The 20,294-nt window shown below is 34.9% G+C and overlaps 21 non-coding genes across 21 annotated transcripts; all 21 read right to left on the minus strand.

Annotated features, from left to right (window-relative positions):
* Positions 1-2,859: 2,859 nt before the first annotated feature.
* On the minus strand, positions 2,860-2,931 carry Trnam-cau. Its single transcript has one exon. It is a non-coding gene; the product is annotated as a tRNA-Met (tRNA).
* Positions 2,932-3,238: 307 nt separating this feature from the next.
* On the minus strand, positions 3,239-3,310 carry Trnam-cau. Its single transcript has one exon. It is a non-coding gene; the product is annotated as a tRNA-Met (tRNA).
* Positions 3,311-3,617: 307 nt separating this feature from the next.
* On the minus strand, positions 3,618-3,689 carry Trnam-cau. Its single transcript has one exon. It is a non-coding gene; the product is annotated as a tRNA-Met (tRNA).
* A 306-nt stretch (positions 3,690-3,995) lies between these two features.
* Positions 3,996-4,067, minus strand: Trnam-cau. Its single transcript has one exon. It is a non-coding gene; the product is annotated as a tRNA-Met (tRNA).
* A 307-nt stretch (positions 4,068-4,374) lies between these two features.
* Positions 4,375-4,446, minus strand: Trnam-cau. Its single transcript has one exon. It is a non-coding gene; the product is annotated as a tRNA-Met (tRNA).
* A 307-nt stretch (positions 4,447-4,753) lies between these two features.
* Trnam-cau lies at positions 4,754-4,825 on the minus strand. The gene has a single exon. It is a non-coding gene; the product is annotated as a tRNA-Met (tRNA).
* Positions 4,826-5,132: 307 nt separating this feature from the next.
* On the minus strand, positions 5,133-5,204 carry Trnam-cau. Its single transcript has one exon. It is a non-coding gene; the product is annotated as a tRNA-Met (tRNA).
* Positions 5,205-5,511: 307 nt separating this feature from the next.
* Positions 5,512-5,583, minus strand: Trnam-cau. Its single transcript has one exon. It is a non-coding gene; the product is annotated as a tRNA-Met (tRNA).
* Positions 5,584-5,890: 307 nt separating this feature from the next.
* On the minus strand, positions 5,891-5,962 carry Trnam-cau. The gene has a single exon. It is a non-coding gene; the product is annotated as a tRNA-Met (tRNA).
* A 2,627-nt stretch (positions 5,963-8,589) lies between these two features.
* Trnam-cau lies at positions 8,590-8,661 on the minus strand. The gene has a single exon. It is a non-coding gene; the product is annotated as a tRNA-Met (tRNA).
* Positions 8,662-10,582: 1,921 nt separating this feature from the next.
* Positions 10,583-10,654, minus strand: Trnam-cau. Its single transcript has one exon. It is a non-coding gene; the product is annotated as a tRNA-Met (tRNA).
* Positions 10,655-12,569: 1,915 nt separating this feature from the next.
* On the minus strand, positions 12,570-12,641 carry Trnam-cau. Its single transcript has one exon. It is a non-coding gene; the product is annotated as a tRNA-Met (tRNA).
* Positions 12,642-12,949: 308 nt separating this feature from the next.
* On the minus strand, positions 12,950-13,021 carry Trnam-cau. Its single transcript has one exon. It is a non-coding gene; the product is annotated as a tRNA-Met (tRNA).
* Positions 13,022-13,708: 687 nt separating this feature from the next.
* Trnam-cau lies at positions 13,709-13,780 on the minus strand. Its single transcript has one exon. It is a non-coding gene; the product is annotated as a tRNA-Met (tRNA).
* Positions 13,781-14,464: 684 nt separating this feature from the next.
* On the minus strand, positions 14,465-14,536 carry Trnam-cau. The gene has a single exon. It is a non-coding gene; the product is annotated as a tRNA-Met (tRNA).
* Positions 14,537-14,844: 308 nt separating this feature from the next.
* Positions 14,845-14,916, minus strand: Trnam-cau. The gene has a single exon. It is a non-coding gene; the product is annotated as a tRNA-Met (tRNA).
* A 1,062-nt stretch (positions 14,917-15,978) lies between these two features.
* Positions 15,979-16,050, minus strand: Trnam-cau. The gene has a single exon. It is a non-coding gene; the product is annotated as a tRNA-Met (tRNA).
* A 306-nt stretch (positions 16,051-16,356) lies between these two features.
* Positions 16,357-16,428, minus strand: Trnam-cau. Its single transcript has one exon. It is a non-coding gene; the product is annotated as a tRNA-Met (tRNA).
* Positions 16,429-17,108: 680 nt separating this feature from the next.
* On the minus strand, positions 17,109-17,180 carry Trnam-cau. Its single transcript has one exon. It is a non-coding gene; the product is annotated as a tRNA-Met (tRNA).
* A 307-nt stretch (positions 17,181-17,487) lies between these two features.
* On the minus strand, positions 17,488-17,559 carry Trnam-cau. Its single transcript has one exon. It is a non-coding gene; the product is annotated as a tRNA-Met (tRNA).
* Positions 17,560-17,865: 306 nt separating this feature from the next.
* Positions 17,866-17,937, minus strand: Trnam-cau. The gene has a single exon. It is a non-coding gene; the product is annotated as a tRNA-Met (tRNA).
* Positions 17,938-20,294: the final 2,357 nt, after the last annotated feature.

Raw genomic sequence — 20,294 nt, forward strand, 5'->3', positions numbered from 1 at the left:
AATAATAAGGCCTTTATTTCTTTAAAGAAATTTCAAGGGGAAGTTTACCCATAGGTGTTCTACCACTTAACCCTTGTTGATACATGAATGAAAAAAAATTAAATACATACATACATTGTGTGTTATCCATCCAATAACATTGATTAAAAAAAATATAATAATAGAGCATAAAGTATTGAAAAAAAAATTTCCTTTGTACCCTCTCGGAGATGGAAGGTGAGTTAGGAGGAACTGAGCAGGTTTTCTTTGATTTTGTTCCTGAATCTGTGATCAGTTGTTTCAATTCATAAGGTATAACATTGTACAATTTACAGATGTTGTGTCTGAAACTTCTTTGAAATGTTGAGGTTCTACGATGAGGACATGTAAGCAAATTTCTATGTCTGATATGAACATTGTGAACATTAGCTCTGTATTGCAACTTATTGAAGAGATAAGGTGGTCTTCTCTTCACAACTAATTTATGGAAAGTACAGAGAGCATGATAGTTGAAACGAAGTCTCATAGGAAGCCAACTCAATTCTACCAGCTTATGAGATACATATTCAAATTTTCTAATCCCGACGATAAATCTTATACAGTTGTTCTGTAACCATTGAATTCGACCAAGGGAGTCCTGATCCAAGCAATAGCTATACACAGGGGAGCAGTAATTGAACAATTTCAATTTGCCTTTTTTCTCTTCAATTTTTGCTCATCTTGAAGATCTAATTTGTATTGAGGATCCCTTATTTTTAAGCCTCTCGTATGTCTTGGATCAATAATTTCAGGTAAAACAACAAGAGACAACCCTCATCTGAAGAAAAGTTATAATATACAACACAGATTTTCTGCTAATATTTGGCTTGGAACAATAGACGGAAATTTAATAAGCCCTCACATTTTTGCGGAGAGATTAAATTTCGAATTTGGAAAAACTACTTTAGAACTCAGAAAGAGCTTTGTATTGGACGATACAGCTTTACTATCTAGTTCAGAATATTATCACTTCCTTGGAGCGAAATAACGATAGTGTTTATTTTTAAAAAACATTTCCAGGAAAACTGGACGTGTGCTAAAAAAATAAAAACGCTCCAGTAATGTGAACTTATGGTAGAATCTTAAGCAGGTAGCGAATTTTTGAAAACGAAATGTACAGGGTGTTTTTTCAACCTGAAAATTTAATCTGAACTTATCATAATTCCCACCCTGTATTTTCGATAAAGTGTTAGAATTATTGAAAGTAGACAATTATATTGTTAACCATTGAAAATTTCATGAATATTGATCAAGCCATACCAAAGTTATCAATAAAAAAAAAATCGGTCGAATCGGACAAATCACCCTGTAGACTCTCAATAATGGCTTCCAACTATAAACCAAACATTGTTTCGAAACTGTCATGACTAGTGTAAACTTCTCCTAAAATCTGACTGTTTCCTCCGGAATCACATGCCAAATTTGATAGTTCATGTTGGGGACAAAATTTTCGTACTGAAAATGACATATGCTTCCTCTATCTTTGTTTATTACTCTGAAATATTCATCCATGTTTATTACTCTGAGATTTCAACACAATATTTGCTCCTTTCGAAATTTCACGTACAAGTTTCGATGCTATGGCAACATCTCACGAATCTCAAATAGCAAATGTCGAACGCTCTGCTCCAACTCTTTCACGCGTCGCAGAACTTCTGCAAGATCTCCATTCTTTTTACTCTCCCAAATGCCGTTGTCCAACTTGAATTACCCCATTAGAAACCGACAGCCCGGCAAGACAACACGAAATCACAATCCATGAAGTCGTCATCAGTTGATTTACATAGCTGAGATTATGCAGATCACATATCTCGGGAACTCATTAGTCCAAGGCACTAGTTGAGGTAACAAGATTAATGCCATTTGGTTATCGAATGATGTCTTCAGGATGCGAGAGACATCTGATTAGGAGGAGAACCAATTAGCGCTTGAGATGTTTATTTTTGGAGTTTTCTCCGAGTACGTAATGGAGCGAAAAATTCTTAAGAAAGATGACCTGAGGATAAGACCTTGTTCGAAAGTGATAGGTACTGAGTTTTGGTACATCAGATCTTGCAGTCCGAAACCATTAACCAAAAATTTTATTCGTGATCATAATGAAATTATCCATTTTCTCTATGTCAGTATCGTAATGAGTTTATTACAGTACTGATAATAGCACTGTTATGAACTTTAATTGTTAGGGTCTGAGAAGAACCTTTTGCAAACTAGGTAATTTTTTAGAGTTCATATTGAGGGTATCCGGGTTTGAATCCTAGTCATCTTGATTGCATCTGTTCACTCTCACCACTGTTCTGCCAACATCACTGATGATAACTGAGCAGGTACAAACGATCTAAACCCAACTTTCAGTACACATGTGCTAACCGGCGTTCAATGAGTTCATAGTTACACAGATTTTATGTTAAAAAAGGAAATTCAAATCAGAGGAGAAGTTCGAGGACTGATCCTTCAAAGATATGCGCTTCTCTTTGAGGGATGTGTCCTTAAACTTTTCCACAGAATTATGTTAGTTTCCACTGCGCCACTCTGCTGATACAAATAGAAGCTGCTTTAGAAAATATGATCGTACATTTGTCATCTGTGAAATTATAGTAAAGAAGAAATACCAACAAAAATGATTTGTGTCAGCTATAACACTATAAATTTCATTTTTGTTAATTTCGAATATTTTTAATGACTTCTTTCCGCGTTTCCAAAATTTATTATATTCTTAACGACTTCTGAGCACTTTCAACTTACAACCCATTTAGATGTGTTGAAAATTCCCATGTTCCGACAAATTTTGGCATTCTCAAATCTGAGTGGACTAAATTCCTCCCGAACATCACCAAAATTTTTTAGCAGAGCGTGGTTTCGATCCACGGACCTCTGGGTTATGGGCCCAGCACGCTTCCACTGCGCCACTCTGCTGATACAAATATTAGCTGCTTTAGAAAATATGAACTTACACATGTCATTTGTGAAATTATAGTGAAGAAGAAATACCAACAAAAATGATTTGTGTCAGCTATAACACTATAAACTTCATTTTTGTTGATTTCGAATATTTTTAATGACTTCTTTCCGCGTTTCCAAAATTTATTATATTCTTAACGACTTTTGAGCACTTTCAACTTACAACCCATTTAGATGTGTTGATAATTCCCATGTTCCGACAAATTTTGGCATTCTCAAATCTGAGTGGACTAAATTCCTCCCGAACATCACCAAAATTGTTTAGCAGAGCGTGGTTTCGATCCACGGACCTCTGGGTTATGGGCCCAGCACGCTTCCACTGCGCCACTCTGCTTATACAAATATTAGCTGCTTTAGAATATATGACCGTACATTTGTCATTTGTGAAATTATAGTAAAGATGAAATACCAACAAAAATGATTTGTGTCAGCTATAACACTATAAACTTCATTTTTGTTGATTTCGAATATTTTTAATGACTTCTTTCCGCGTTTCCAAAATTTATTATATTCTTAACGACTTTTGAGCACTTTCAACTTACAACCCATTTAGATGTGTTGATAATTCCCATGTTCCGACAAATTTTGGCATTCTCAAATCTGAGTGGACTAAATTCCTCCCGAACATCACCAAAATTGTTTAGCAGAGCGTGGTTTCGATCCACGGACCTCTGGGTTATGGGCCCAGCACGCTTCCACTGCGCCACTCTGCTGATACAAATATTAGCTGCTTTAGAATATATGATCGTACATTTGTCATTTGTGAAATTATAGTAAAGATGAAATACCAACAAAAATGATTTGTGTCAGCTATAACACTATAAACTTCATTTTTGTTGATTTCGAATATTTTTAATGACTTCTTTCCGCGTTTCCAAAATTTATTATATTCTTAACGACTTTTGTCACTTTCAACTTACAACCCATTTAGATGTGTTGATAATTCCCATGTTCCGACAAATTTTGGCATTCTCAAATCTGAGTGGACTAAATTCCTCCCGAACATCACCAAAATTGTTTAGCAGAGCGTGGTTTCGATCCACGGACCTCTGGGTTATGGGCCCAGCACGCTTCCACTGCGCCACTCTGCTGATACAAATATTAGCTGCTTTAGAATATATGATCGTACATTTGTCATTTGTGAAATTATAGTAAAGATGAAATACCAACAAAAATGATTTGTCTCAGCTATAACACTATAAACTTCATTTTTGTTGATTTCGAATATTTTTAATGACTTCTTTCCGCGTTTCCAAAATTTATTATATTCTTAACGACTTTTGAGCACTTTCAACTTACAACCCATTTAGATGTGTTGATAATTCCCATGTTCCGACAAATTTTGGCATTCTCAAATCTGAGTGGACTAAATTCCTCCCGACAATAACCAAAATTGTTTAGCAGAGCGTGGTTTCGATCCACGGACCTCTGGGTTATGGGCCCAGCACGCTTCCACTGCGCCACTCTGCTGATACAAATATTAGCTGCTTTAGAATATATGATCGTACATTTGTCATTTGTGAAATTATAGTAAAGATGAAATACCAACAAAAATGATTTGTGTCAGCTATAACACTATAAACTTCATTTTTGTTGATTTCGAATATTTTTAATGACTTCTTTCCGCGTTTCCAAAATTTATTATATTCTTAACGACTTTTGAGCACTTTCAACTTACAACCCATTTAGATGTGTTGATAATTCCCATGTTCCGACAAATTTTGGCATTCTCAAATCTGAGTGGACTAAATTCCTCCCGAACATCACCAAAATTGTTTAGCAGAGCGTGGTTTCGATCCACGGACCTCTGGGTTATGGGCCCAGCACGCTTCCACTGCGCCACTCTGCTTATACAAATATTAGCTGCTTTAGAATATATGACCGTACATTTGTCATTTGTGAAATTATAGTAAAGATGAAATACCAACAAAAATGATTTGTGTCAGCTATAACACTATAAACTTCATTTTTGTTGATTTCGAATATTTTTAATGACTTCTTTCCGCGTTTCCAAAATTTATTATATTCTTAACGACTTTTGAGCACTTTCAACTTACAACCCATTTAGATGTGTTGATAATTCCCATGTTCCGACAAATTTTGGCATTCTCAAATCTGAGTGGACTAAATTCCTCCCGAACATCACCAAAATTGTTTAGCAGAGCGTGGTTTCGATCCACGGACCTCTGGGTTATGGGCCCAGCACGCTTCCACTGCGCCACTCTGCTGATACAAATATTAGCTGCTTTAGAATATATGATCGTACATTTGTCATTTGTGAAATTATAGTAAAGATGAAATACCAACAAAAATGATTTGTGTCAGCTATAACACTATAAACTTCATTTTTGTTGATTTCGAATATTTTTAATGACTTCTTTCCGCGTTTCCAAAATTTATTATATTCTTAACGACTTTTGAGCACTTTCAACTTACAACCCATTTAGATGTGTTGATAATTCCCATGTTCCGACAAATTTTGGCATTCTCAAATCTGAGTGGACTAAATTCCTCCCGAACATCACCAAAATTGTTTAGCAGAGCGTGGTTTCGATCCACGGACCTCTGGGTTATGGGCCCAGCACGCTTCCACTGCGCCACTCTGCTGATACAAATATTAGCTGCTTTAGAATATATGATCGTACATTTGTCATTTGTGAAATTATAGTAAAGATGAAATACCAACAAAAATGATTTGTGTCAGCTATAACACTATAAACTTCATTTTTGTTGATTTCGAATATTTTTAATGACTTCTTTCCGCGTTTCCAAAATTTATTATATTCTTAACGACTTTTGAGCACTTTCAACTTACAACCCATTTAGATGTGTTGATAATTCCCATGTTCCGACAAATTTTGGCATTCTCAAATCTGAGTGGACTAAATTCCTCCCGAACATCACCAAAATTGTTTAGCAGAGCGTGGTTTCGATCCACGGACCTCTGGGTTATGGGCCCAGCACGCTTCCACTGCGCCACTCTGCTGATACAAATATTAGCTGCTTTAGAATATATGATCGTACATTTGTCATTTGTGAAATTATAGTAAAGATGAAATACCAACAAAAATGATTTGTGTCAGCTATAACACTATAAACTTCATTTTTGTTGATTTCGAATATTTTTAATGACTTCTTTCCGCGTTTCCAAAATTTATTATATTCTTAACGACTTCTGAGCACTTTCAACTTACAACCCATTTAGATGTGTTGAAAATTCCCATGTTCCGACAAATTTTGGCATTCTCAAATCTGAGTGGACTAAATTCCTCCCGAACATCACCAAAATTTTTTAGCAGAGCGTGGTTTCGATCTACGGACCTCTGGGTTATGGGCCCAGCACGCTTCCACTGCGCCACTCTGCTGATACAAATATTAGCTGCTTTAGAAAATATGAACTTACACATGTCATTTGTGAAATTATAGTAAAGAAGAAATACCAACAAAAATGATTTGTGTCAGCTATAACACTATAAATTTCATTTTTGTTAATTTCGAATATTTTTAATGACTTCTTTCCGCGTTTCCAAAATTTATTATATTCATAACGACTTTTGAGCACTTTCAACTTACAACCCATTTAGATGTGTTGATAATTCCCATGTTCGGACAAATTTTGGCATTCTCTAATCTGAGTGGACTAAATTCCTCCCGAACATCACCAAAATTTTTTAGCAGAGCGTGGTTTCGATCCACGGACCTCTGGGTTAAGGGCCTAGCACGCTTCCACTGCGCCACTCTGCTGATACAAATATTAGCTGCTTTAGAAAAGATGAACTTACACATGTCATTTGTGAAATTATAGTAAAGAAGAAATACCAACAAAAATGATTTGTGTCAGCTATAACACTATAAACTTCATTTTTGTTAATTTCGAATATTTTTAATGACTTCTTTCCGCGTTTCCAAAATTTATTATATTCATAACGACTTTTGAGCACTTTCAACTTACAACCCATTTAGATGTGTTGAAAATTCCCATGTTCGGACAAATTTTGGCAATCTCTAATCTGAGTGGACTGAATTCCTCCCGAACATCACCAAAATTTTTTAGCAGAGCGTGGTTTCGATCCACGGACCTCTGGGTTAAGGGCCTAGCACGCTTCCACTGCGCCACTCTGCTGATACAAATATTAGCTGCTTTAGAAAATATGAACTTACACATGTCATTTGTGAAATTATAGTAAAGAAGAAATACCAACAAAAATGATTTGTGTCAGCTATAACACTATAAACTTCATTTTTGTTAATTTCGAATATTTTTAATGACTTCTTTCCGCGTTTCCAAAATTTATTATATTCTTAACGACTTCTGAGCACTTTCAACTTACAACCCATTTAGATGTGTTGAAAATTCCCATGTTCGGACAAATTTTCTCATTCTCTTATCTGAGTAGAGTACATTCCTCCCGAACATCACCAAAATTTTTTAGCAGAGCGTGGTTTCGATCCACGGACCTCTGGGTTATGGGCCCAGCTTTGCTTTGCTTTTATAGTCTTTATTATATTTTAATATATGTACATGTTATAATGGTTTACATCATTTGTTGTTTGATATTTTAGTAGTTCCTATCTATACATGATTTACCTACAATAATAATAATATTTTGGCTGGACGCCTTTAGATATTCAGAGGTTTTGTTTTTTTTTATGTTTTATGTTAGCACTAAAATTCAAAGTATTCACAGGAAAATGTAGAGAAAAACCTGTTTTCATTGTCTCCCAGTATCCTGGGCTTAAGCAGTATCAACAATATATAAAATGAGATATAAAAAATAACATCAACAATAACAACAACAACAACAAAAAAAATTACAGTAGCAATTACAGTAGTAAATAGCTACATGTTAGCTATTTTTGTAGCTTATGTGTTTTCTATTGAATATGGGTAAATGCTCGTAGGGAAGGGCATGTTTTTCATTGACGTTTTTCGAGTTCCTTCTAGTCAAAGTTATTTCGTTAACGGGATCGCTCACGTATCTCGTTTTTTCGTAAAAGTTCGCGGAAATTCTATGTGATTTTTCATTGTTTCAATACCTGCTAATTCGTGCAAATCTGTGATTCTTGTGTATCTATCCTGATGATAACTGAGCAGGTACAAACGATCTAAACCCAAAATTCAGTACACATGTGCTAACCGGCGTTCAATGAGTTCATAGTTACACAGATTTTATGTTTAAAAAGGAAATTCAAATCAGAGGAGAAGTTCGAGGACTGATCCTTCAAGGATATGCGCTTCTCTTTGAGGGATGTGTCCTTAAACTTTTCCACAGAATTATGTTAGTTTCCACTGCGCCACTCTGCTGATACAAATAGAAGCTACTTTAGAAAATATGATCGTACATTTGTCATCTGTGAAATTATAGTAAAGAAGAAATACCAACAAAAATGATTTGTGTTAGCTATAACACTATAAATTTCATTTTTGTTAATTTCGAATATTTTTAATGACTTCTTTCAGCGTTTTCAAAATTTATTAATATTCTTAACGACTTTCGAGCACTTTCAACTTACAACCCATTTAGATGTGTTGATAATTCCCATGTTCGGACAAATTTTGGCATTCTCAAATCTGAGTGGCCTGAATTCCTCCCGAACATTACCAAAATTTTTTAGCAGAGCGTGGTTTCGATCCACGGACCTCTGGGTTATGGGCCCAGCACGCTTCCACTGCGCCACTCTGCTGATACAAATATTAGCTGCTTTAGAAAATATGATCGTACATTTGTCATTTGTGAAATTATAGTAAAGAAGAAATACCAACAAAAATGATTTGTGTCAGCTATAACACTATAAATTTCATTTTTGTTAATTTCGAATATTTTTAATGACTTCTTTCCGCGTTTTCAGAATTTATCAATATTCTTAACGACTTTTGAGCACTTTTAACTTACAACCCATTTAGATGTGTTGATAATTCCCATGTTCGGACAAATTTTGGCATTCTCTAATCTGAGTGGACTAAATTGCTCCCGAACATCACCAAAATTTTTTAGCAGAGCGTGGTTTCGATCCGCGGACCTCTGGGTTATGGGCCCTGCACGCTTCCACTGCGCCACTCTGCTGATACAAATATTAGCTGCTTTAGAAAATATGATCGTACATTTGTCATTTGTGAAAATCTAGTGAAGAAGAAATAACAACAAAAATGATTTATATCAGCTATAACACCATAAATTTCATTTTTGTTAATTTCGAATATTTTTAATGACTTCTTTCCGCGTTTTCAAAATTTATTAATTTCCATATCCAACAAATCTCGTCCTTGCATTCAACTCAGGAAATAGGGATCTTGGCTTCAGGACTGCTAATAGGGTGAATAATACACTCAGTTTCAACTGTCAACGTTTCGATCCTATTTGGGATCTTCTTCAGGACTGTAAAAGTATTTATTAAGAATTATTGAAAAAAATTATAAAAAATCAAGCATCTAACATCAAGCTTGCTTTCTATCCACTCACAAAACTAGAGAACATATACACAAAATTAAAAGACTCTGTTCCGAAATTAATGTCATCTAATTTGGTTTACCAAATTCCTTGTAAAGATTGCATCCTATCGTATGTGGGCATGACTAAACAGTACCTAAAAAATCGTATACGTCAACATAAGTACGATTGCCAGGGAAAGAATATAGACAAAAATGAGAAAACCGCTCTAGCTGTGCACCACTTCCAAGAAAATCATAATTTGGACTTTGATGAAGTGAACATTTTGGATAAAGAATGCAATTATCATAAAAGATGTATCAGTGAAATGATACACATTTCCATACATGACACAATGAATATTAGAACAGATACTCAAAAATTAAGTATAATTTACAACAATTTATTAAGAGAAATCAAATAAATATAATGAATTCGTGTCAGTAAGAATATCATCAGAACATGTTTGAAAATCCAATGATAACATATTTATACTCGAATACAAAACACCAGTATCATATCAGCCAAGCAAAGAGAACAACCGCATAAGTTTCGTGGCAAAAACCAACTATTAAAAATAAGATTATTGACGAAATAGAAAACCTCAACATAGGTCTAATGGAATTCAACAACTCCACCCGCATCGTAATACATATGACTAAATTGGTGAGTGTTTATATTTATTCGTACCGTGGAGGAAAAAGTATGATTCATTTCATAATAATTATATAATAAAAAATCGAAAAGAAAATAACCTAATTCCACCTGAATCCTAGTCATTTCTTGTCTTTCACTATTATTGATGATTGTATATAGAAGTATAGTATAAGCCTATAAGACCGTTTTTTAAATGATTTTGTGTAATTTTTTTTTTCGTATTGTTGTAACCAGATTGTTCATTTGTCCAATAATTCTTAATAAATACTTTTACAGTCCTGAAGAAGATCCCAAATAGGATCGAAACGTTGACAGTTGAAACTGAGTGTATTATTCACCCTATTAGCAGTCCTGAAGCCAAGATCCCTATTTCCTGAAAATTTATTAATATTTTTAACGACTTTTGAGCACTTTCAACTTACAACCCATTTAGATGTGTTGATAATTCCCATGTTCGGACAAATTTTGGCATTCTCTAATCTGAGTGGACTAAATTCCTCCCGAACATCACCAAAATTTTTTAGCAGAGCGTGGTTTCGATCCACGGACCTCTGGGTTATGGGCCCAGCACGCTTCCACTGCGCCACTCTGCTGATACAAATATTAGCTGCTTTAGAATATATTATCGTACAATTGTCATTTGTGATATTATAGTAAAGAAGAAATACCAACAAAAATGATTTGTGTCAGCTATAACACTTTAAATTTCATTTTTGTTAATTTCGAATATTTTCAATGACTTCTTTCCGCGTTTTCAAAATTTATTAGTATTCTTAACGACTTTTGAGCACTTTCAACTTACAACTCATTTAGATGTGTTGAAAATTCCCATGTTCGGACAAATTTTGGCATTCTCTAATCTGAGTGGACTACATTCCTTCCGAACCACCAAAATATTTTAGCAGAGCGTGCTTTCGATCCACGGACCTCTGGGTTATGGGCCCAGCACGCTTCCACTGCGCCACTCTGCTGATACAAATATTAGCTGCTTTAGAAGATATGAACTTACACATGTCATTTGTGAAATTATAGTAAAGAAGAAATACCAACAAAAATGATTCGTGTCAGCTATAACACTATAAATTTCATTTTTGTTAATTTCGAATATTTTTAATGACTTCTTTCCGCGTTTTCAAAATTTATCAATATTCTTAACGACTTTTGAGCACTTTTAACTTACAACCCATTTAGATGTGTTGATAATTCCCATGTTCGGACAAATTTTGGCATTCTCTAATCTGAGTGGACTAAATTCCTCCCGAACATCACCAAAATTTTTTAGCAGAGCGTGGTTTCGATCCACGGACCTCTGGCTTTTGCTTTTATAGTCTTTATTATATTTTAATATGTACATGTTATAATGGTTTACATCATTTGTTGTTTGATATTTTAGTAGTTCCTATCTATACATGATTTACCTACAATAATAATAATATTTTGGCTGGACGCCTTTAGATATTCAGAGGTTTTGTTTTTTTTTATGTGTTAAGTTAGCACTAAAGTTCATAGTATTCACAGGAAAATGTAGAGAAAAACCTGTTTTCATTGTTTCCCAGTATCCTGGGCTTAAGCAGTATCAACAATATATAAAATGAGATATAAAAAATAACATCAACAATAACAACAACAAAAACAACAATAATTACAGTAGCAATAACAGTAGTAATTAGCTACATGTTAGCTATTTTTGTAGCTAATGTGTTTTCTATTGAATATGGGTAAATGCTCGTAGGGAAGGGCATGTTTTTCATTGGCGTTTTTCGAGTTCTTTCTAGTCAAAGTTATTTTGTTAACGGGATCGCTCACGTATCTCGTTTTTTCGTAAAAGTTCGCGGAAATTCTATCTATGTGATTTTTTATTGTTTCAATACCTGCTAATTCGTGCAAATCTGTGATTCTTGTGTATCTATCCTTGTTAGTGATAAGCCTCAGCATTCTGTTTTGAAAAATTTGTAACGGTCGTGTCGGCCATGATTTCAAGTGACACCAGGCCGGTGCCGCATACGTTATTATTGGTCTTATTAAGGAGGTGTATATTAATTTTTTATTTTTTTGATTCATACGGCTATTCTTGCACATTAGAGGATACAGGATTCTGATTGCCCCGTTGGCTTTTATTAAAGTTTTTTCAATGTGTTTGTGAAAATTAAACGGACCTCTGGGTTATGGGCCCAGCACGCTTCCACTGCGCCACTCTGCTGATACAAATATTAGCTGCTTTAGAAAATATGATCGTACATTTGTCATTTGTGAAAATCTAGTGAAGAAGAAATAACAACAAAAATGATTAATATCAGCTATAACACCATAAATTTCATTTTTGTTAATTTCGAATATTTCTAATGACTTCTTTCCGCATTTTCAAAATTTATTAATATTTTTAACGACTTTTGAGCACTTTCAACTTACAACCCATTTAGATGTGTTGATAATTCCCATGTTCGGACAAATTTTGGCATTCTCTAATCTGAGTGGACTAAATTCCTCCCGAACATCACCAAAATTTTTTAGCAGAGCGTGGTTTCGATCCACGGACCTCTGGGTTATGGGCCCAGCACGCTTCCACTGCGCCACTCTGCTGATACAAATATTAGCTGCTTTAGAATATATTATCGTACAATTGTCATTTGTGATATTATAGTAAAGAAGAAATACCAACAAAAATGATTTGTGTCAGCTATAACACTTTAAATTTCATTTTTGTTAATTTCGAATATTTTCAATGACTTCTTTCCGCGTTTTCAAAATTTATTAATATCCTTAACGACTTTTGAGCACTTTCAACTTACAACCCATTTAGATGTCTTGATAATTCCCATGTTCGGACAAATTTTGGCATTCTCTAATCTGAGTGGACTAAATTCCTCCCGAACATCACCAAAACTTTTTAGCAGAGCGTGGTTTCGATCCACGGACCTCTGGGTTATGGGCCCAGCACGCTTCCACTGCGCCACTCTGCTGATACAAATATTAGCTGCTTTAGGAAATATGAACTTACACATGTCAATTGTGAAATTATAGTAAAGAAGAAATACCAACAAAAATGATTCGTGTCAGCTATAACACTATAAACTTCATTTTTGTTAATTTCGAATATTTTTAATGACTTCTTTCCGCGTTTCCAGAATTTATTATATTCTTAACGACTTCTGAGCACTTTCAACTTACAACCCATTTAGATGTGTTGAAAATTCCTATGATCCGACAAATTTTGGCATTCTCAAATCTGAGTGGACTAAATTCCTCCCGAACATCACCAAAATTTTTTATCAGAGCGTGGTTTCGATCCACGGACCTCTGGGTTATGGGCCCAGCACGCTTCCACTGCGCCACTCTGCTTATACAAATATTAGCTGCTTTAGAAAATATGAACTTACACATGTCAATTGTGAAATTATAGTAAAGAAGAAATACCAACAAAAATGATTCGTGTCAGCTATAACACTATAAACTTCATTTTTGTTAATTTCGAATATTTTTAATGACTTCTTTCCGCGTTTTCAAAATTTATCAATATTCTTAACGACTTTTGAGCACTTTTAACTTACAACCCATTTAGATGTGTTGATAATTCCCATGTTCGGACAAATTTTGGCATTCTCTAATCTGAGTGGACAAAATTCCTCCCGAACATCACCAAAATTTTTTAGCAGAGCGTGGTTTCGATCCACGGACCTCTGGGTTATGGGCCCAGCACGCTTCCACTGCGCCACTCTGCTGATACAAATATTAGCTGCTTTAGACAATATGATCGTACATTTGTCATTTGTGAAAATCTAGTGAAGAAGAAATAACAACAAAAATGATTTGTGTCAGCTATAACACTATAAACTTCATTTTTGTTAATTTCGAATATTTTTAATGACTTCTTTCCGCGTTTCCAAAATTTATTATATTCTTAACGACTTCTGAGCACTTTCAACTTACAACCCATTTAGATGTGTTGAAAATTCCCATGTTCCGACAAATTTTGGCATTCTTAAATCTGAGTGGACTCAATTCCTTCCGAACCACCAAAATATTTTAGCAGAGCGTGGTTTCTATCCACAGACCTCTGGGTTATGGGCCCAGCACGCTTCCACTGCGCCACTCTGCTGATACAAATATTAGCTGCTTTAGGAAATATGAACTTACACATGTCAATTGTGAAATTATAGTAAAGAAGAAATACCAACAAAAATGATTCGTGTCAGCTATAACACTATAAACTTCATTTTTGTTAATTTCGAATATTTTTAATGACTTCTTTCCGCGTTTCCAAAATTTATTATATTCTTAACGACTTCTGAGCACTTTCAACTTACAACCCATTTAGATGTGTTGAAAATTCCCATGTTCCGAAAAATTTTGGCATTCTCAAATCTGAGTGGACTAAATTCCTCCCGAACATCACCAAAATTTTTTAGCAGAGCGTGGTTTCGATCCACGGACCTCTGGGTTATGGGCCCAGCACGCTTCCACTGCGCCACTCTGCTTATACAAATATTAGCTGCTTTAGAAAATATGAACTTACACATGTCATTTGTGAAATTATAGTAAAGAAGAAATACCAACAAAAATGATTCGTGTCAGCTATAACACTATAAATTTCATTTTTGTTAATTTCGAATATTTTTAATGACTTCTTTCCGCGTTTTCAAAATTTATCAATATTCTTAACGACTTTTGAGCACTTTTAACTTACAACCCATTTAGATGTGTTGATAATTCCCATGTTCGGACAAATTTTGGCATTCTCTAATCTGAGTGGACAAAATTCCTCCCGAACATCACCAAAATTTTTTAGCAGAGCGTGGTTTCGATCCACGGACCTCTGGGTTATGGGCCCAGCACGCTTCCACTGCGCCACTCTGCTGATACAAATATTAGCTGCTTTAGACAATATGATCGTACATTTGTCATTTGTGAAAATCTAGTGAAGAAGAAATAACAACAAAAATGATTTGTGTCAGCTATAACACTATAAACTTCATTTTTGTTAATTTCGAATATTTTTAATGACTTCTTTCCGCGTTTCCAAAATTTATTATATTCTTAACGACTTCTGAGCACTTTCAACTTACAACCCATTTAGATGTGTTGAAAATTCCCATGTTCCGACAAATTTTGGCATTCTCAAATCTGAGTGGACTCAATTCCTTCCGAACCACCAAAATATTTTAGCAGAGCGTGGTTTCTATCCACAGACCTCTGGGTTATGGGCCCAGCACGCTTCCACTGCGCCACTCTGCTGATACAAATATTAGCTGCTTTAGGAAATATGAACTTACACATGTCAATTGTGAAATTATAGTAAAGAAGAAATACCAACAAAAATGATTCGTGTCAGCTATAACACTATAAATTTCATTTTTGTTAATTTCGAATATTTTTAATGACTTCTTTCCGCGTTTTCAAAATTTATCAATATTCTTAACGACTTTTGAGCACTTTTAACTTACAACCCATTTAGATGTGTTGATAATTCCCATGTTCGGACAAATTTTGGCATTCTCTAATCTGAGTGGACTCAATTCCTTCCGAACCACCAAAATATTTTAGCAGAGCGTGGTTTCTATCCACAGACCTCTGGGTTATGGGCCCAGCACGCTTCCACTGCGCCACTCTGCTGATACAAATATTAGCTGCTTTAGGAAATATGAACTTACACATGTCAATTGTGAAATTATAGTAAAGAAGAAATACCAACAAAAATGATTCGTGTCAGCTATAACACTATAAACTTCATTTTTGTTAATTTCGAATATTTTTAATGACTTCTTTCCGCGTTTCCAAAATTTATTATATTCTTAACGACTTCTGAGCACTTTCAACTTACAACCCATTTAGATGTGTTGAAAATTCCCATGTTCCGACAAATTTTGGCATTCTCAAATCTGAGTGGACTAAATTCCTCCCGAACATCACCAAAATTTTTTAGCAGAGCGTGGTTTCGATCCACGGACCTCTGGGTTATGGGCCCAGCACGCTTCCACTGCGCCACTCTGCTTATACAAATATTAGCTGCTTTAGAAAATATGAACTTACACATGTCATTTGTGAAATTATAGTAAAGAAGAAATACCAACAAAAATGATTCGTGTCAGCTATAACACTATAAATTTCATTTTTGTTAATTTCGAATATTTTTAATGACTTCTTTCCGCGTTTTCAAAATTTATCAATATTCTTAACGACTTTTGAGCACTTTTAACTTACAACCCATTTAGATGTGTTGATAATTCCCATGTTCGGACAAATTTTGGCATTCTCTAATCTGAGTGGACTACATTCCTTCCGAACCACCAAAATATTTTAGCAGAGCGTGGTTTCGATCCACGGACCTCTGGGTTATGGGCCCAGCACGCTTCCACTGCGCCACTCTGCTGCTACAAATATTAGCTGCTCTAAAAAATATGAACATTTTTATTTGTGAATTCCTAGTAAAAAGTAAATACCATCAAAAATGATTTGTGTCAGCTATAACAATATAAATTTCATTTTTGTTTATTTCGAATATTTTTAATGACTTCTTTCCGCGTTTTCAAAATTTATCAATATTCTTAACGACTTTTGAGCACTTTTAACTTACAACCCATTTAGATGTATTGATAATTCCCATGTTCGGACAAATTTTGGCATTCTCTAATCTGAGTGGACTACATTCCTTCCGAACCACCAAAATATTTTAGCAGAGCGTGGTTTCGTTCCACAGACCTCTGGGTTATGGGCCCAGCACGCTTCCACTGCGCCACTCTGCTGATACAAATATTAGCTGCTTTAGGAAATATGAACGTTCACATGTCATTTGTGAATTTATAGTAAAGAAGAAATACCAACAAAAATGATTCGTGTCAGCTATAACACTATAAACTTCATTTTTGTTAATTTCGAATATTTTTAATGACTTCTTTCCGCGTTTCCAAAATTTATTATATTCTTAACGACTTCTGAGCACTTTCAACTTACAACCCATTTAGATGTGTTGAAAATTCCCATGTTCCGACAAATTTTGGCATTCTCAAATCTGAGTGGACTAAATTCCTCCCGAACATCACCAAAATTTTTTAGCAGAGCGTGGTTTCGATCCACGGACCTCTGGGTTATGGGCCCAGCACGCTTCCACTGCGCCACTCTGCTGATACAAATATTAGCTGCTTTAGAAAATATGAACTTACACATGTCAATTGTGAAATTATAGTAAAGAAGAAATACCAACAAAAATGATTTGTGTCAGCTATAACACTATAAATTTCATTTTTGTTAATTTCGAATATTTGTAATGACTTCTTTCCGCGTTTTCAAAATTTATTAGTATTCTTAACGACTTTTGGGCACTTTCAACTTACAACTCATCTAGATGTGTTGAAAATTCCCATGTTCGGACAAATTTTTGGCATTCTCTAATCTGAGTGGACTACATTCCTTCCGAACCACCAAAATATTTTAGCAGAGCGTGGTTTCGATCCACGGACCTCTGGGTTATGGGCCCAGCACGCTTCCACTGCGCCACTCTGCTGATACAAATATTAGCTGCTTTAGGAAATATGAACGTTCACATGTCATTTGTGAATTTATAGTAAAGAAGAAATACCAACAAAAATGATTTGTGTCAGCTATAACAATATAAATTTCATTTTTGTTTATTTCGAATATTTTTAATGACTTCTTTCCGCGTTTTCAAAATTTATTAATATTTTTAACGACTTTTGAGCACTTTAAACTTACAACCCATTTAGATGTGTTGGAAATTCCCATGTTCGGACTAATTTTGGCATTCTCTAATCTGAGTGGACTACATTCATCCCGAACCACCAAAATATTTTAGCAGAGCGTGGTTTCGATCCACGGACCTCTGGGTTATGGGCCCAGCACGCTTCCACTGCGCCACTCTGCTGCTACAAATATTAGCTGCTCTAAAAAATATGAACATTTTTATTTGTGAATTCCTAGTAAAAAGTAAATACCATCAAAAATGATTTGTGTGAGCTGTAACACTATATATTTTATTTTTTTCTTTCAAATGTGAATATTTCTCATAACTATTTTCATCGTTTTTCAAAATTTTTCAATTTTTTACCGATTTTTGGGCACGTTTAACTTCCAGACCTGTGAACTGAAGAGATTCTTTAGTTCAATATTTCAGCCCAATTACATGTCTTGAAAATGTCTATGTTCGATAAATTTTTGGCATTCTTTCATCTTAGTGGTGTATGTTCTTTCCGATTCATTTTTAACGTATTGTCGAGAACTAAGGATTGAGTGTATTTTATTATTATTTGAACTGGGGTCGTTTTGCTTCGGTAAGCCTTCCGGGAACTGCGACCATGCAGATCTTTTGTTCACAAGGATTGAGTGTAACTCTACTTCTAGTTTTTTAACAGTTTCATATGGAATTATTTTATGGTTATCGTAGTTTAAATGTGTTATGATTGTATTTTTTTGCTGAATACTATTTGTTGTGTTTTCTTGCTATTCATCTTTATTTTTCATTTAGAATAATTTCGTTTTATTAGCTCCATGGGATATTTTAGGAGATAGTCAGCTGCTTGAGTAGAGAATGAATGGGCGAAAATAGAATCATCCGCAAATAACTCATCGTTTGTGTTATGAAATTGAGGTATAGTTTCGGGCCTAAGACTGATCCTTGAGAATCACCAATTCACAAAATTTTAGGTTGTAAAACTGAGGTGTTTATTTTCTCTTGGAATTTTCGGTTTCATAAAGTGAATAATTTTTATAAGGTTGGTTGGGAAATTTTTCTTTTTCATTTTTATAACCATCTATCCAAACTGAATGTTATGTTTTTTTAAAATATTCGATGCTGTAATTATACGAGATACTGTATCCAGTATCCAGTTGTACTTACCTGAAGAAGTCTTAGCGTAACAATTGACGAGGAAATAAAAAAAATCAAAAAGGAGTCAAAGTTACCCATATAAAATTTGTAACCGACTAGCTGAATCCCGCTTCAAAGAAGAGAGACTAGATTGATGGAGTCCCATCCAAAATGCTGTCATTATATTCGTTTGCCTCTTATACTTCAATAAAAATAGCAAATAATAAACGAATGATGAAAATGAAACATTTTAATAGCAAAAGAGCTGAGGAGATACGTTTTCCTCCTATTCATGTAGCTCATAACTAAAAATAACGACTGCTCCTAAAAAAATATTCAAAAATAGAAAAGCTACACGTAGAATAAATGATTATTTCTTTTCCTTTCATAAATATGCTATAACAGAACAGAGCGTTTTATATGTGAGTAAAAGCTTCTTCGACTTTTTGCCTAAATTTGGTAAAAATAAATATAAACACTTATTAATTTCCACAGATAAATTTTTGCCTAAAGTCATGAAAGATATAAATGAGTTTAGAATTCTCAGGAAAACAATTTATTCAATTATTGTCATGTAACGGGAGTTTTTTTTCGAGGTATATATACTGTTCAAGATGGCGACCGATTTAACAGCTGTCAAGTGATTTATTCTTTTTTGGCAATTCATCATGAATAGACTCACGCCTGAAGAACGCTTGCAAATAGTGCAATTTTATTTCGAAAATAATGGTTCTGTGCGGAATACGTATCGCGCACTAAGTCCATTAGCGATGAAGCGCACTTCTGGTTGAATGGCTACGTCAACAAACAAAACTGCCGCATTTGGATTGAAGCTAATCCTCAAGTGTATGTCGAAACACCGTTACATCCAGAAAAACTGACTGTTTGGTGCGCTTTATGGGCTGGTGGAATCATTGGTCCGTATTTCTTCAAAAACGATGATGGCCAGAACGTTACAGTCAATGGTGATCGGTATAGAGCCATGATTATACCAACTTTTTCATTCCTGAATTGAACAACCATGATGTCCAGGAGCTGTGGTTCCAACAATACGGCGCAACATGTCACACAGCTCGTGCCACAATCGATTTATTGAAAGACACGTTTGGTGACTGCCTAATTTCACGTTTTGGACCTGTGAATTGGCCTCCAAGATCTTGTGATTTAACACCGCTAGACTACTTTCTGTGGGGCTATGTAAAGTCGTTGGTCTATGCGGATAAGCCACAAACCCTTGACCATTTGGAAGACAACATTCGCCGTGTTATTGCCGATATACGGCCACAAATGTTGGAAAAAGTCATCGATAATTGGATTTATCCGAGCCAGCCGTGGCGGTCATATGCCAGAAATCATATTTAAAATGTAATGCCACAAGATTATCTTTCGGATAAATAAAATTCATGTCAATCGAA

Source organism: Harmonia axyridis, chromosome 5 (assembly GCF_914767665.1).
Source record: "Harmonia axyridis chromosome 5, icHarAxyr1.1, whole genome shotgun sequence".
Taxonomy (NCBI): domain Eukaryota; kingdom Metazoa; phylum Arthropoda; class Insecta; order Coleoptera; family Coccinellidae; genus Harmonia; species Harmonia axyridis.